The sequence below is a fragment of the Salvia hispanica genome, chromosome 1 (genome assembly GCF_023119035.1).
Source record: "Salvia hispanica cultivar TCC Black 2014 chromosome 1, UniMelb_Shisp_WGS_1.0, whole genome shotgun sequence".
Taxonomy (NCBI): Eukaryota; Viridiplantae; Streptophyta; class Magnoliopsida; order Lamiales; family Lamiaceae; genus Salvia; species Salvia hispanica.
The window spans coordinates 25779375-25792856 of record NC_062965.1 but is presented as its reverse complement, the minus strand read 5'-3'; positions in this window follow the sequence as shown (position 1 = coordinate 25792856).

The window sequence follows — 13482 nt, the reverse complement described above, 5'->3', positions numbered from 1 at the left end:
ACAGGAGAAGCTACCACCCAAGAGAGCCGACCCAGGTATGTTTACCCTACCCATAACGATTGGAGATGTGAAAATCGAGCATGCAATGTGTGATTTGGGAGCATCTATCAATGTTATGCCGTTATCCATTTATAATCGGTTAAAGGGGGTAAAATTGTCGAATACTAGGGTGTTGATCCAACTGGCTGATAGGTCATGTATCAATCCTGAGGGTGTGTTAGAAAATGTGTTGGTCAGGATACAGAACTTTACTTATCCCGCTGATTTTTATGTCATTAAAATGAGTGAACCAGAAGCTAGGGAGTCTAGCGGGATATTGTTAGGAAGACCATTTTTAAGAACGGCTAAGACAATTGTGGATATGGCCGAGGGGACAATATGCATTGACTTCAATGGTGAGAAATTTGTCTTTGACATCAATGAAGCCATGAAAAGACCAATAGATTCTGAAAATCTATGTTATGTTGATGTAATTGACCCCCTAGTCCAAGAATTTCTTGAGACCGAATTATTGCAGGAAAAGCTCCAAGCCTTGGATGTGTATGCCCAGGCTGATGTGGAAGCAGCCGCATGGTGTGATCTGATCAGTAGCCGAGGGTTGACTGACGAAGAGATCGAAGAAGCAATTACGGAATTCTGTCAGAAGTCAGAACTAGCAGGATCCGTAGGGGCCGTGGTACCGGCCAGTATGGAGGAAAAATCAGATGCTGAACAGGAACAAGAGGAGGATTCAAAGAAGAACCCTCTACCTACGGACACACTACCCCCGCAAGTGGAGTTGAAAAAGTTGCCAGCAACCCTTAAGTATGCCTACCTAGGGGAGGAAGACTCATTCCCTGTAATCATCAACAGCGGGTTGACTGAAGAGCAAGAGGCAAGACTACTAACTGTGCTGAGCAAAAACAAGAAGGCTATTGGATGGAGCCTTACGGACCTGGTAGGTATAAGCCCGGACGTCTGCATGCACCACATTAGGCTAGAGGATGGAGCCAAGGCGCATAGGGACTCTCAAAGAAAGGTGAACCCAAACATGCGAGAAGAGATACTGAAGGAAATCTTGAAGTTGCTCTCACTGGGCATTATATACTCGGTGCCAGACAGTGAATGGGTTAGCCCAATCCATATGGTCCCCAAGAAGTCAGGGATCCAGGTGATTAAGAATGAGAGGAATGAACTAGTGCCCACCAGACTAGTTACTGGGTGGCGAATGTGTATAGATTACCGAAAGCTGAACACTGCAACCAGGAAGGACCACTTCCCCCTGCCATTCATCGATCAAATGCTGGAGCGACTGGCTGGGAGGAAGTACTTCTGCTTTTTGGATGGGTACAGTGGATACTTTCAAATTTATGTGAACCCGGAGGACCAGGATAAGACCACGTTCACGTGCCCGTTTGGAACCTATGCGTATAGGCGTATGCCATTTGGCCTATGCAACGCCCCCGGTACTTTCCAACGGTGCATGATGAGCATATTCTCGGACTTGATTGAAGATTGTATAGAGATCTTTATGGATGATTTCACTGTCTATGGAGACTCTTTCGACTCGTGCTTGCAACATTTGGATATGGTGCTAGGAAGGTGTCAAGCAAAGAGTCTGGTCTTGAACTTTGAGAAATGCCACTTTATGGTTACAGAAGGAATTGTTCTAGGACACGTGGTGTCAGAAAAGGGAATCCAGGTGGATCAAGCTAAAGTGGATGTCATATCCAAACTACCCTTCCCTACTGATCAGAAAGGAATAAGAGGTTTCCTTGGCCATGCTGGATTTTATCGAAGATTTATCAAGGATTTCGCCAAGATTGCCCAACCTCTTACCAGGCTTCTCCAGAACGAGGTGGAGTTCGTCTTCGATGAGCATTGCAAGGCTGCTTTCAACCTCCTTAAGGAAAAATTGATTTCTGCACCGATCATTCAGGCTCCTGACTGGGATCACCCCTTCGAGGTGATGTGCGATGCTAGTGACTATGCAGTGGGGGCCGTACTGGGTCAGAAGATCGATGGGAAAAGGTACGTGATATTCTATGCATCAAAAACCCTGAATCAAGCCCAACGGAATTATGACACCACCGAGAAGGAGATGTTGGCGGTTGTCTATTCATTCGAGAAGTTCAGGCAGTACCTACTGGGATCCAGAGTCATCGTCTATACTGATCATGCGGCGATCAAGTATCTCATTGCGAAGAAGGAGTCAAAGCCCCGACTGATCAGATGGGTGCTGCTTTTACAAGAATTCGACTGGGAGGTAGAAGACAAGAAGGGAGTTGAGAACAAGGTAGCGGACCACTTGAGCAGAATAATACAAGAAGGGAACAGTGAAGATGTAAGGGATCGATTCCCGGAAGAGCATTTATGTGAAGTGATTTTCTCCGCAAGAAAGATCGATTGGGAAGAAGTGATGAGACTTACTGGTCAGGACGCAACAACCAAGGGCAAGGAGAAGGTAGGACAGGAACCCTGGTATGCGGACTTGGCAAACTACTTAGTAACAGGAGAACTGCCAATGGTGCCAAACGTGACAAAGGCTCAGAGGATGAAGATCAAGAGCGAAGCAAAGTATTATTTCTGGGACGACCCATACTTGTGGAAGGCAGGAGCAGACCAGGTCATTAGAAGATGTGTTCCTGACTGGGAGCAACGGGATGTACTGACGCACTGCCACTCCTTGGCATGTGGAGGACATTTCGGGCCAAGGAAGACTGCCAGAAAAGTGTTAGATAGCGGATTCTACTGGCCAACCCTGAATAGAGATGCATACGAGTTCTGCAAGGGCTGTGACCGTTGCCAACTGACCGGTGGGATCTCCGCGAGGGATGAAATGCCGCAAGTTCCAGTAATAGTTTGTGAGGTGTTCGACATCTGGGGTATGGACTTCATGGGTCCTTTTCCCTCATCTTATGGGAACTCCTACATCCTAGTGGCAGTTGACTACGTGTCAAAATGGATAGAAGCCAAGGCCACAAGCACTTGTGAATCTAAAGAAGTCACCAAGTTCCTCAAGAGTCATATATTCAGCCGATTTGGGATACCAAGGGCAATCATCTCCGATCAAGGGACTCACTTCTGCAACCGAACGGTCGAAGCATTGATGAAGAAGTACGGAGTTCATCACCGCCTATCCAGTCCTTACCACCCTCAAGCCAACGGGCAGGCAGAGATCTCAAACAGGGAAATAAAGAGCATTTTAGAGAAGACAGTCAACCCCTCCAGAAAAGATTGGAGCACAAGGTTGGAAGATGCTCTGTGGGCATATCGGACAGCCTACAAAACTCCTATAGGGATGTCCCCCTATCGCATCGTCTTTGGGAAGATGTGTCACTTGCCAGTGGGAATTGAACACCGAGCATACTGGGCAGTACAACAGGTTAATGTGGATGCTAAGGCCTGTGAAGAGGAAAGGAAGCTACAACTTCAAGAGCTGGAAGAACTCAGATTGGAGTCGTTCGACTCAGCCATGTGGTACAAGGAGAAAACAAAGATGTGGCACGACAAAAATCTGAGAACCAAGGATCTCCAAGTTGGTCAGAAAGTACTACTCTTCCAGTCAAGATTGAAGCTAATGCCTGGGAAGCTCAAATCCAAATGGGCAGGACCTTACATTATCACTGCATTACGTGCTAATGGAGCGGTCGAGATTTCAGGGAGTATCCCTAACTCTGAACCTTTTGTCGTTAATGGACATAGATTGAAAATATATAGGGAAAATGAAGAGGTGTGTGTAGTGGAAGAAATTCCACTACACTTTAAGAGCGTCTAAATGACCAGTAGGAAAGGGATTTGAAGTTCCACCTGGTCAACGTCATATGTATTGTACTTACTGACCGGGTAAAACTTCAAATACCCTTAGTAATGATGTAAATATTGTAAATATTTGGTAATTTAATTTAAGTTAAGAAGGGAAAACAACAAAAAGATTTTTCGGATCTTAAATATTAATTTGGAGTTCGTACTGACCACGAGGATACCACTTGGGTGAAACTCTCGTGACAAGCAACGTCCAATCAGCTGCCAGCAAGCACAACCGCCTTCCACACGAAGCGTCTCAACCAGGCAACCGCTTACCACCGGTAAAAACCCTCAACCAACCACCCCTCTATAAAACACCCCACCGCCTATTCCCCTTCACTTTACAAACCCTTACCTACACTCTCTCTCTCACAACTACCACCCCCACTCCGAAAAACTACCACCCACTAAAAGAAACCACCGTTAACCGCCACCGGTACAGCCATGACAAAGAAAAAGGCAACCAACAACCGAGCATCTACCACCGGTGAAGCCTCGTCAGAACTCCAGCCAGCAGCCGAGTCGCGGCCGCCAAGCCCACAACGATCACAACCACCGCCGACGATACAAATTCCGGCGATGGTTCCTTTAGACACACTGGCGGCGTATCTAAAGCAACAAGACCCCAACAAAGACTGGACAACAACCTTGGCCGGATTTAGCCTAACCGGAGGAGTGCCGACGACATCAAATCCTACCCCAACAACAACCACAGAAAATCCACCCACCACCACCCCAACAACCTCAATTCCAACGTCCGAAAATATTTCCCCAGCAATTGCTGCACAAGCAGAACCCTCCCACCCTTCTCTCATACACCAAACGGAGCCGCTAGACGTCAACCCTCTCTCCGCCTACCAAGATCCCAACTGGGGAGAAATAGAAGACAAGGAGAGTGGAGGGGGAGCAAGCGAGAGCGAGAAAGGTGAAGCAGAAGAGATTAGGGCCACTGAAGCAAAAATCGACAAGCGGACATGGAGGACAAGAAGCTGGAACCACCGGACCTGAAGAAGAAGGTGATGAGCAAGAGGAGGACGATGACAACTAACCCGGACCTACTGAGGAAGAACCAACGGACCCACCTGCACAGACCCCTGCACCACGAAGGAGCAGGAGGAACATCTGATCGAACCACCCCCAACTGACCAGTTAGTTTTATTTTTAATTTTTAAGTTTTTTTTTGGTTATGTTTTCTTATTTTAACTAGGTAGATTTATGTGTCTTAATTGTACGCAAACCCCATTCATAACACTTAGCCTATTTTATAGTCTAAGTGTGAGAAGTAAAGGGTTTGCTATTTTGGTGCATATGTTACTATGTTTTTCTTTGTGTTTTGTCGTGAGCATGTTACCTCACACTTAGCCTACTGCGTAGTCTAAGTGTGAGGAGTTTATATGTTTATATATAATGTCTGTAAATATTTTGCTCTGTTTTGTACATCTATGCTTATATCTGAAACTCTCCCACTTAGCCTATTGCATAGTCTAAGTGTGAGAAGTTTTTAGATATAATATGTGTTTGTTATAAGTGTGTGTCTGTCATACTAGCCATTTCCAATTTTCACTTCACAGCCCGTATCTGGGGCAGACACTTGTGAAGTGAGAGGGGGGAGCAAATGGCCAGTATGACATGTATATATGTGTTATTTGAGTCAGTGCATGTTAGTTTTTTTTAGGGTTTGTTTAGGTCTAGGAATTATGTGTTATGTTTTATGAATGGGCTTAAAACTCAACTGCCTCGAACTGACGGTGAGGGGAATTGAGGGAGATAAGGCATGCCGGAAAATAGAAACCACCCCCTCCAGTAACCCCTAGTCAGTATAGATGATGCAAGTACGAAGGAAAAAACCCATCCCTTAGGTCAGACACGAAAGCCCTCTTAAACAGTGAGTTAGAAGCCAAAATTGGAACTACTTTCCACTAAATACTGAAAAAAGAAGAGAGGCTACCACATGATGTCTAGGGCAAGGTGACCGCATGTAGCAATCCCTGAAGGCAGTAGGAAACCCCCTTGAAAAAAAAAATAAAATAAACCACTACCATTTTCTAGCCTAACTTACACCCCTAAATAACCCATCAGCCACTGGAACTGTGTGCGTGCAAGGCATGAGGCAAGGAAGCAACCTCCCAGGAGGACATACAAAAGGGACCAACTGAAGAAAAGAAAAGCAAGGAAAGAAGGAGAAAATCGATCTGAGATTTCCAGATCCAAAAATATGGAAGAAGGAATAAGGGTGGCAAAGCCACAGAAAAGGGAATTGAAGAAAATGGTCGCAGATACTTGACCACAAAAAGAGAAAGGAGAAGAAGGAATAAGGGTGGAGAATCCACAAGGAAACTACTGACCAGTTGGAGGCCAATGTCAGAAATTGTCCAATCGAAGAAGAAGCCCTAGCAAGAAGCCCGAATGCACACAGTTCTCCCTCATCAAATAAATAGTTAGTTTTTGAACTTAGAGCCTTAGGGACAACTACCCCAAACATTACAAACCAATAGCCCCATTACAAGACTAAAGACCTTCAGGAGCTGCATGTGAGATCTGAGTCCGAAACATCTGTGGTTTAGCATTGAGAGAAAACAGTCCTAACATCCCCTGTGAGGAATGAGTGACTGAGGGAACCCAGTGTTTAGCCTAGGATTGGGTGATCCTAACGAGCAGATGTACTGACTGGGGAGGAAAAGGGGGGCGGCGAAAGTTCAAGACTGTGTAAGGCCGGATTGCACCTGATCTCGAGGGAAAGGGTGATTGAAATATAGCCCGTTCTATGTGTTTTAGTTAACTATTTGTGTTATATGTTTTTGTCGTTATTTTGTTTTCTTTTCCTTTGCGTCAGAGTCTTGAGTCTAGTTAGGTAGAGTCGGTCAGGGGTAGTAACCGGGCTCGAATTCGAGTTATTTCTTTTTGTTTGTCTTCACGCTTGAGGACTAGCATGTGGTAAGTGTGAGTAGTTTGATAAGTCGAATTCTAAGCTTTGGTTACTGGTCAGTATGTCGTGAAATGCATGTATATCTGCAAAACAGTTGCTTAAGTGTGCAGGGTTAAGGGATCCAAGTCAGTAGGAGACGATTCGGGTGACGCAAGTGAAAAGGGCACTAAAAGGGTGCGATACTGACCAGAATGCATGCCAGAGAAAAGGCTCGAGATGGAGAAGGAGCATAGCTGGGATGATCATTGACAAGGGCAAAAAGGTCAAAACGCGGGAGAAGTCTACCCTAAAAGCAAGGGCAAGCCTCCCTATAAAAGAAGCCACTTGAAGAGAGAGAAATGTACGCAGAGTTTGCCAAGTTCGACAGTCACACTTAGTAAAATTCTCTCTAGAATATCAATCCTTCAGTATTATTCTACCTCTCGTTCCTCGCCACAGCCATGGTCACTTGACGTCCATAGTTTGCCGGAGAAGTCATCAGTCCGCCGTTCCAGCCAGTTATCGTAGCAGTGTAGTAGTATCATCGCCCGGAGCGGCACAAACAATTTTAATCGCTTTCTTAGTTTAAAGTTTACTTGTTTTCAACGTTAGTTATTTGCAAACACACATCGTTGTTGCTCTTTTGAAGTACTTTGTTATTTTCCAACTTTCACACTATGAAGTTTCTATTTCGCATGTCACTTTGGATTGAGTTTGCTTCATTCTGCCTAGGAAAGTTAGATTTAGCTATTGCTTTCAATTTCTAAGTGTCTACTTATCGAGAGTTGTTGATTCGAAGTATAGCTATGTTTAGTCAAACTTTAGTGCATGAGTTCTTTCCTGCGTTGTGATTACCATCTTGCATGTCAGTCAGTAGAAGTAAAATTGCAGTTTTACCATTTAAATTGAGTTTAAGTAATTTAATCGATGGATCTTGAGGTTGTGTTTATGATTCTGAAGTTTAGTTATGGTGCTTGAGTTTACATGATTCTTGTCAATACTTGGTGAAGAAGAAAACGTCAAAATCAACTTTATTTGGTTCACTTTTGCTTTTAAGTTACTTTTTGCTTTTGATCCCTACTTTTCAGATGTACTGCCCAGACCTGTCAGAAAGCCCGCAGCCATCAGATATACCCTGTTGTCTAATTTTCCTCTTTTAGTAACTGTCTACTTTTCATATGTCTCTGATACACTTTGTCCCCTATTTTCACGAACACTCCCACATGTCTGTTATTTTCATGCCTACTAGTCAGTAGAGTACCATCTTTATTTCCCGTCTAGGTAAAATCTCAACCCAAGCGTGGTAGCTAACCAAAACACCCAGGAAAGTCACCGCAGTTATCAAAACGTGTCCATCCTCGTGGGATTCGACCCTTACCTCCATTATGCTAATCAGTAGTAGTGGGTTGAGGAAAGTCAACCCTTACCCAGGAAAGTCAGGTCTCGGTCGTCGTATCAACGACTCAGCTGGGTCGGGAATCTCTTCCTAATCAGTTGGATACACTCCAATTTACATACGGAAACCTTAGGGAAACAAACTTGATGCACTTCAGCTTTCCAATTGTTAAAGGATAGACTTGTCTCTACCCCAATAATCAGAGCACCAAATTGGAACTACCCTTTTGAGGTGATGTGCGATGCAAGTGATTTTGCGGTAGGAGCGGTCCTAGGCTAGAAGATCGACGGGAAAAGTTTTGTCATTTTCTATGCCTCGAAGACCCTCAACCAGGCTCAGAAGAACTATGATACCACAGAGAAGGAGATGTTGGCAGTAGTGTACTCATTTGAGAAGTGTCGACCGTACTTGCGAGGGTCGAAGGTGATAGTTTACACTGATCACGCAACCATTAAGTATCTCCTGGCCAAGAGAGAATCTAAACCAAGTTTGATTGAAGGGTGCTATTACTGCAAGAATTCGACTGGGAAATGAAGGATAAAAAGGGGACGGAGAACAAAGTTGCAGATCATTTACGTCGAATATTCCAAGGGGACACAGACGAAGCTATATCTGATGCCTTCCCCGAGGAACATCTCTATTATCTATGGAAATGTGTTAGACCTATCAACTGGGAAGCAGTGTTGGCGGTAACAAGTCCAGGAACATCAGACAAAGGGAAGCATCCATTGAATGCAGAGCCATGGTTCGCTGACCTGGCTAATCACTTAGTCATAGGAGAAATGCCAAGTTCCAAGAAATTTCCTGGGCCCAGAAGATAAAGCTAAGAAGTGAGGCCAGATATTATTTCTGGGATGATCCTTATCTCTGGAAGATGTGCTCAGACCAATTGATTCGACGATGCATACCAGAGTGGGAACAAAGGGATATGCTCAACCATTGTCACGCCCTGGTGTGTGGAGGTCATTTCGCACCCAGGAAATCTGATAGAGAGGTTTTGGATAGAGGATTCTATTGGCCAACCATGAACAAGGATTCTTTCGAATTCTGTCAAGTTTGCGAAAGATGTCAACAAATAGGAGGGATTTCAAGGAGAGATGAGATGCCTCAAGTGCCAATTATAGTTTGTGAAATTTTCGACGTCTAGGGAATGGATTTTATGGGACCGTTCCCATCTTCTTATGGTAACACTTACATCTTGGTTGCAGTGGATTACGTATCCAAATGGATAGAGGCAAAGGCTACACCCACCTGTGAATCAAAGGAAGTAGCTAAATTTCTGAAGGCCAATATTTTTAACAAGTATGGGATACCCAGAGCTATTATCTCAGACCAGGGAACGCATTTCTGCAACCGTACCATAGATGCTTTGATGAGGAAATACGGTGTGCATCATCGGCTGTATACACCATATCACCCCTAGTCAAATGGTCAAGCTGAAATCTTGAATATGGAAATCAAAGCATTCTGGAAAAAACGATGAATACCATGAGGAAAGATTGAAGTAAGCGCCTCGACGATGATCTCTGGGCATACATGACTGCTTACAAAACACCGATCAGGATGTCACCTTATAGGTTGGTGTTCGGGAAAATGTGCCATCTGCCCGTGGAAGTGGAACACAAGGCATACTGGGCCATAAAAGAGATGAAGTAGAATGTCGGTACTGTCCTTTAGCTATACTAGATCTACTTTGTATACTTGAAGGTATTTATAGTGCTAATAAAAAGTGCATCAGATACCTACACGAATGGATAAGAAGTGTGTTAAATCAAGACGAGACGATCGACGAAATCACATCACATCAAACACACCTACCAAACGATGGCTCACGTTTTCCAAACGATGGCTCACGCCTTTTTAAGCGACAAGATGTAATATTCTTGTCATTTATGGTATTGTGAATGATTGATTTGCCAACTTACCCCATTTAGCAAAAAGTCATTATCTCCTATGTAATAGTTTGCTTCCATGAATTAGGGAATTGACCATGTTTTTCCATGTACCCTTTTGCACTATAAATACCACTCCATCACTATCTTTAATCCTTTTATTCCACCACAAAATCTCCCAAAACTAATTTATCTCAAAGTGATTATTTCTCAAATGAATGCTTGAAGACGAAGAATCAATTCTCTACACACTTCATTTCTTTTTCTCATTTCCTCAAGGTAAATTCTTCAACATCAAACTTTATTCATAGATTTTCATATTTCATTCAAGCATGAACACTTAGAATTTTACATACTAAACAGTAAATACCATCTTCATGTATGCCGTGAACGTAGGAAAAATATTCATGCTATGATCGAATTTTTTGAACACAACTTAACATAGCCTCATATGAATGAACCACTGACATAACTTAAGTAAGTTTAGAAAAATTTTAAGTAGACGTACAACCATAAGAATCAAGAGTAGTAAATGACTTATCTTATCATGGAGAGACCTCTGCCGGACTGCCACCGCTGTTGTCTCTTCCGGGCAGCCGTCGCTACTGAGTTAAGAAGCCACACACGCCGCCGCTGCTGTCACGAAACGCCACGGCTGCTGCCCCTCGCATCTGCTGCCCGGCGACACCGCTGTGGCCCTGAGCTCGCTGACCGATAATCGCGGTCTCGTCCCGAACAACCCCGCGCCGCCCCTACCCCTGGCAGAACCCCGCTGCATCTTTCTTTCTTCTCTCACCCGGAGAGTCGGTGCCTAAAATCGAACCGAGAGTGAGAAATGTGTGTGTATGTTTAAGACGTAAGTTAAAGTAAAGAAGACCTACCTGAAAGTGGACGAGGACGGCGGAGATCCGGTGATGGGTGGACGACAGCGACAGAGTTTCCTCTCTAGGAGGCAGGCGAGCTCCGTCGGCCGAGGAAGAAGGAGAGACCGTGAGAGAAAGAGAAACCGAGAGAGACAGAAGATGAAGAGGGGAAGTAGACGCGCCGGGCGGCCGGCGTCCTCGCCGGCGACGCCATGGCCGAATTCTGGCGGAGCTGAAGGAGGAGAGAGAGATGTCGAGTTAGAGAGAGAGAGTGTGAGATGTGTTGAGGCAGAGATATGGAGGGACGAGGCGGCGGCCGGTGTAGCTCGCCGGGGACGCCATGGCCGGCCGTGGAGAGGTGACTGGAAGAAGGTGGGAGAAAGAGGCGCCCCACTTCTTCCTCTTCTATTTTTGAATCTAGTCTAAATATTAGGGTTTCCTTATTCTAAGTTTTGGGTCAAGCTTGTGCAGTGTTTTAACTGGAAGCTTTGAGGTGGGCTTTATATCCAACACATTAAGAGTGGATAAAAATTGTCAAATATATGAAATGATTTTTGTTTGATAAAATCGCACTTACTTTTTTTTTCAAATGTTATCGTGCCATAAAATATTTGTTTTATGATGCCTATCTGTTTGGCGATGCCAAATGAATGAATGAATCGAATTCAGCTCAAATAGGACCAAGATCCTATTCGAGTTAGTGTACCCAGAGGAATGGACCGTGAGTCATCGTAAGGGTTGGCCGATCAATGTGATCGTGGGAGTTGGCCACCTTCCCGACACAGAATGAACTATTAGATATGGCGGATTATTGGAATGAACTTAGTCTGATCAGACGAACTTTATGAAAATGAACTTAGGAAGCTCGGGCCTTTAAGAAAACCCCCGTGTGTTAATGTGATGACATGATAATAACTTTTTCTTATATATATGTGTATCTTTCGGCATTGTGTTCACTGAGTACCTCGTACTCAGCCCTGCATATATTTCTAAATGTGCAGGTTGAGCAAGTGATGAAATGGTGGCTGAGTGGAGTTGGTGCCGTCTCATCTCTTTCGTAGGATTTTCCTGGCATGTGTCTTCATACATATGACTATGTGGTTACAAGTCCTTCCGCTGTGCATGATAGTAGTATTTTGTAATGTATGTGTCGTAAGAACAATGTCTAGTATCGAGTGACCTTTGATAAACACTCTTAATTTTATGATCCTTCGTTGTCTTGCAAACCTCTCTTATCTTATGAAGAAGTACGTGTGTGTCTTATTATTAATTCTTTCGCCCCCTTTCTATCCCCTCTTCTTAATTCCTTCCCTTAGTCACGATATACCGAGCAATGCTATCCTTAGCATGGCGCGATAGTGACACGTCGGCCTTCGACCAAATGGAGCAGTGGAGATCCAAGGAAGCGCCCCAAACTCGGTTCCTTTCCTAGTCAATGGACACATGGTGAAGGTATATAGGGATAATGCAGATCTGCATGTGGTGGAAGAAACGCCGCTACATACATCTGCTATTATTTCCTAATTGGTCTGGCAAATGGATATTCTCAATGAACCCATAGGTCAGGTAAAATGGGGAATAAAAGTTTATCTGTGCACTGACCTAGGGAGTCTTGAGAATACTCGTTTGCAAGTGTAAATAGTTAAGTGGTTTATAAAAAAATAAAAAAAAATCCAAACAAAGAAAAAATTTAATCTTCCAAAAATATTTTCGAAGCACCAAACTCTTTGGGGAAATTGTTCTGTCACTCATGATCCTCGACCCGAGAATTTGGTGTTTTACATTTTTTTGGTGCTAGTGGGAGGAAGAGTTTTCACAATGAGAATTTGTAGGGAAGGCAGTGACTTTTCGAATTTCAAATTCCGCTTTTCTAGGGGTCGTACAGTTGCTTACATCACCGAGCAACCGTGCCCACCCTGAAAAGCCCATCGCCTTTTCTTTTCACAAAATAATTTTCAACCGACTTTTCTCTCTCTACTCTCACAATTCTCTCTCTATTTTCCCCCAATTTCTCAAACCCTAACCCTAACTTTACCCCAGTTTTTGCAAGAAATTTTTGCAGAAAAACTAATGAAGAAGGCGCAAGATACCATCGCAAAGAAGGGAAACCCACTCACCAAACCACCGTCCAGCGAGTCGTCCAGACAACCGCCGACCTAGGCGACTTTTCCAGTCCTGGATATACGCTCTGAGTGGCGTGCGTCCGCAGTACCGGATCCCACCGTCGTCAGTAACCCTGAAGAAGAGGCGTTCTTGAGGGAATTGGAGGAGAAATTTGGTAGTAATGAGGAGGCCATGATACTCTTATCTCGCTTCTCGGAAGGAGCCCAACCCCAAGATCTATCACATGCAGAAACTGGGCCGAGCCCAGACATCGAAGAACAGGGAAAGGGTGGTGGCGGACCTGAGGAGGAGAACGTCAGCGGTTTTGCGGACGAGATTGATAGGATTGCGGTGGATTACTCTATGGATGAGATGAAGCCGCAAGGGAAGGTAACGCATCTGTAATATTGAACTCTCCCCATCCAAATCCGAAATTATAAGTAATCCGGGTTTCCGTTTATCTTTCATTTCCCGTGCTTAAGATTAATATGTCCATTAATTAATTAATGTCTGCTATTGACTTAATTAATTAACTTC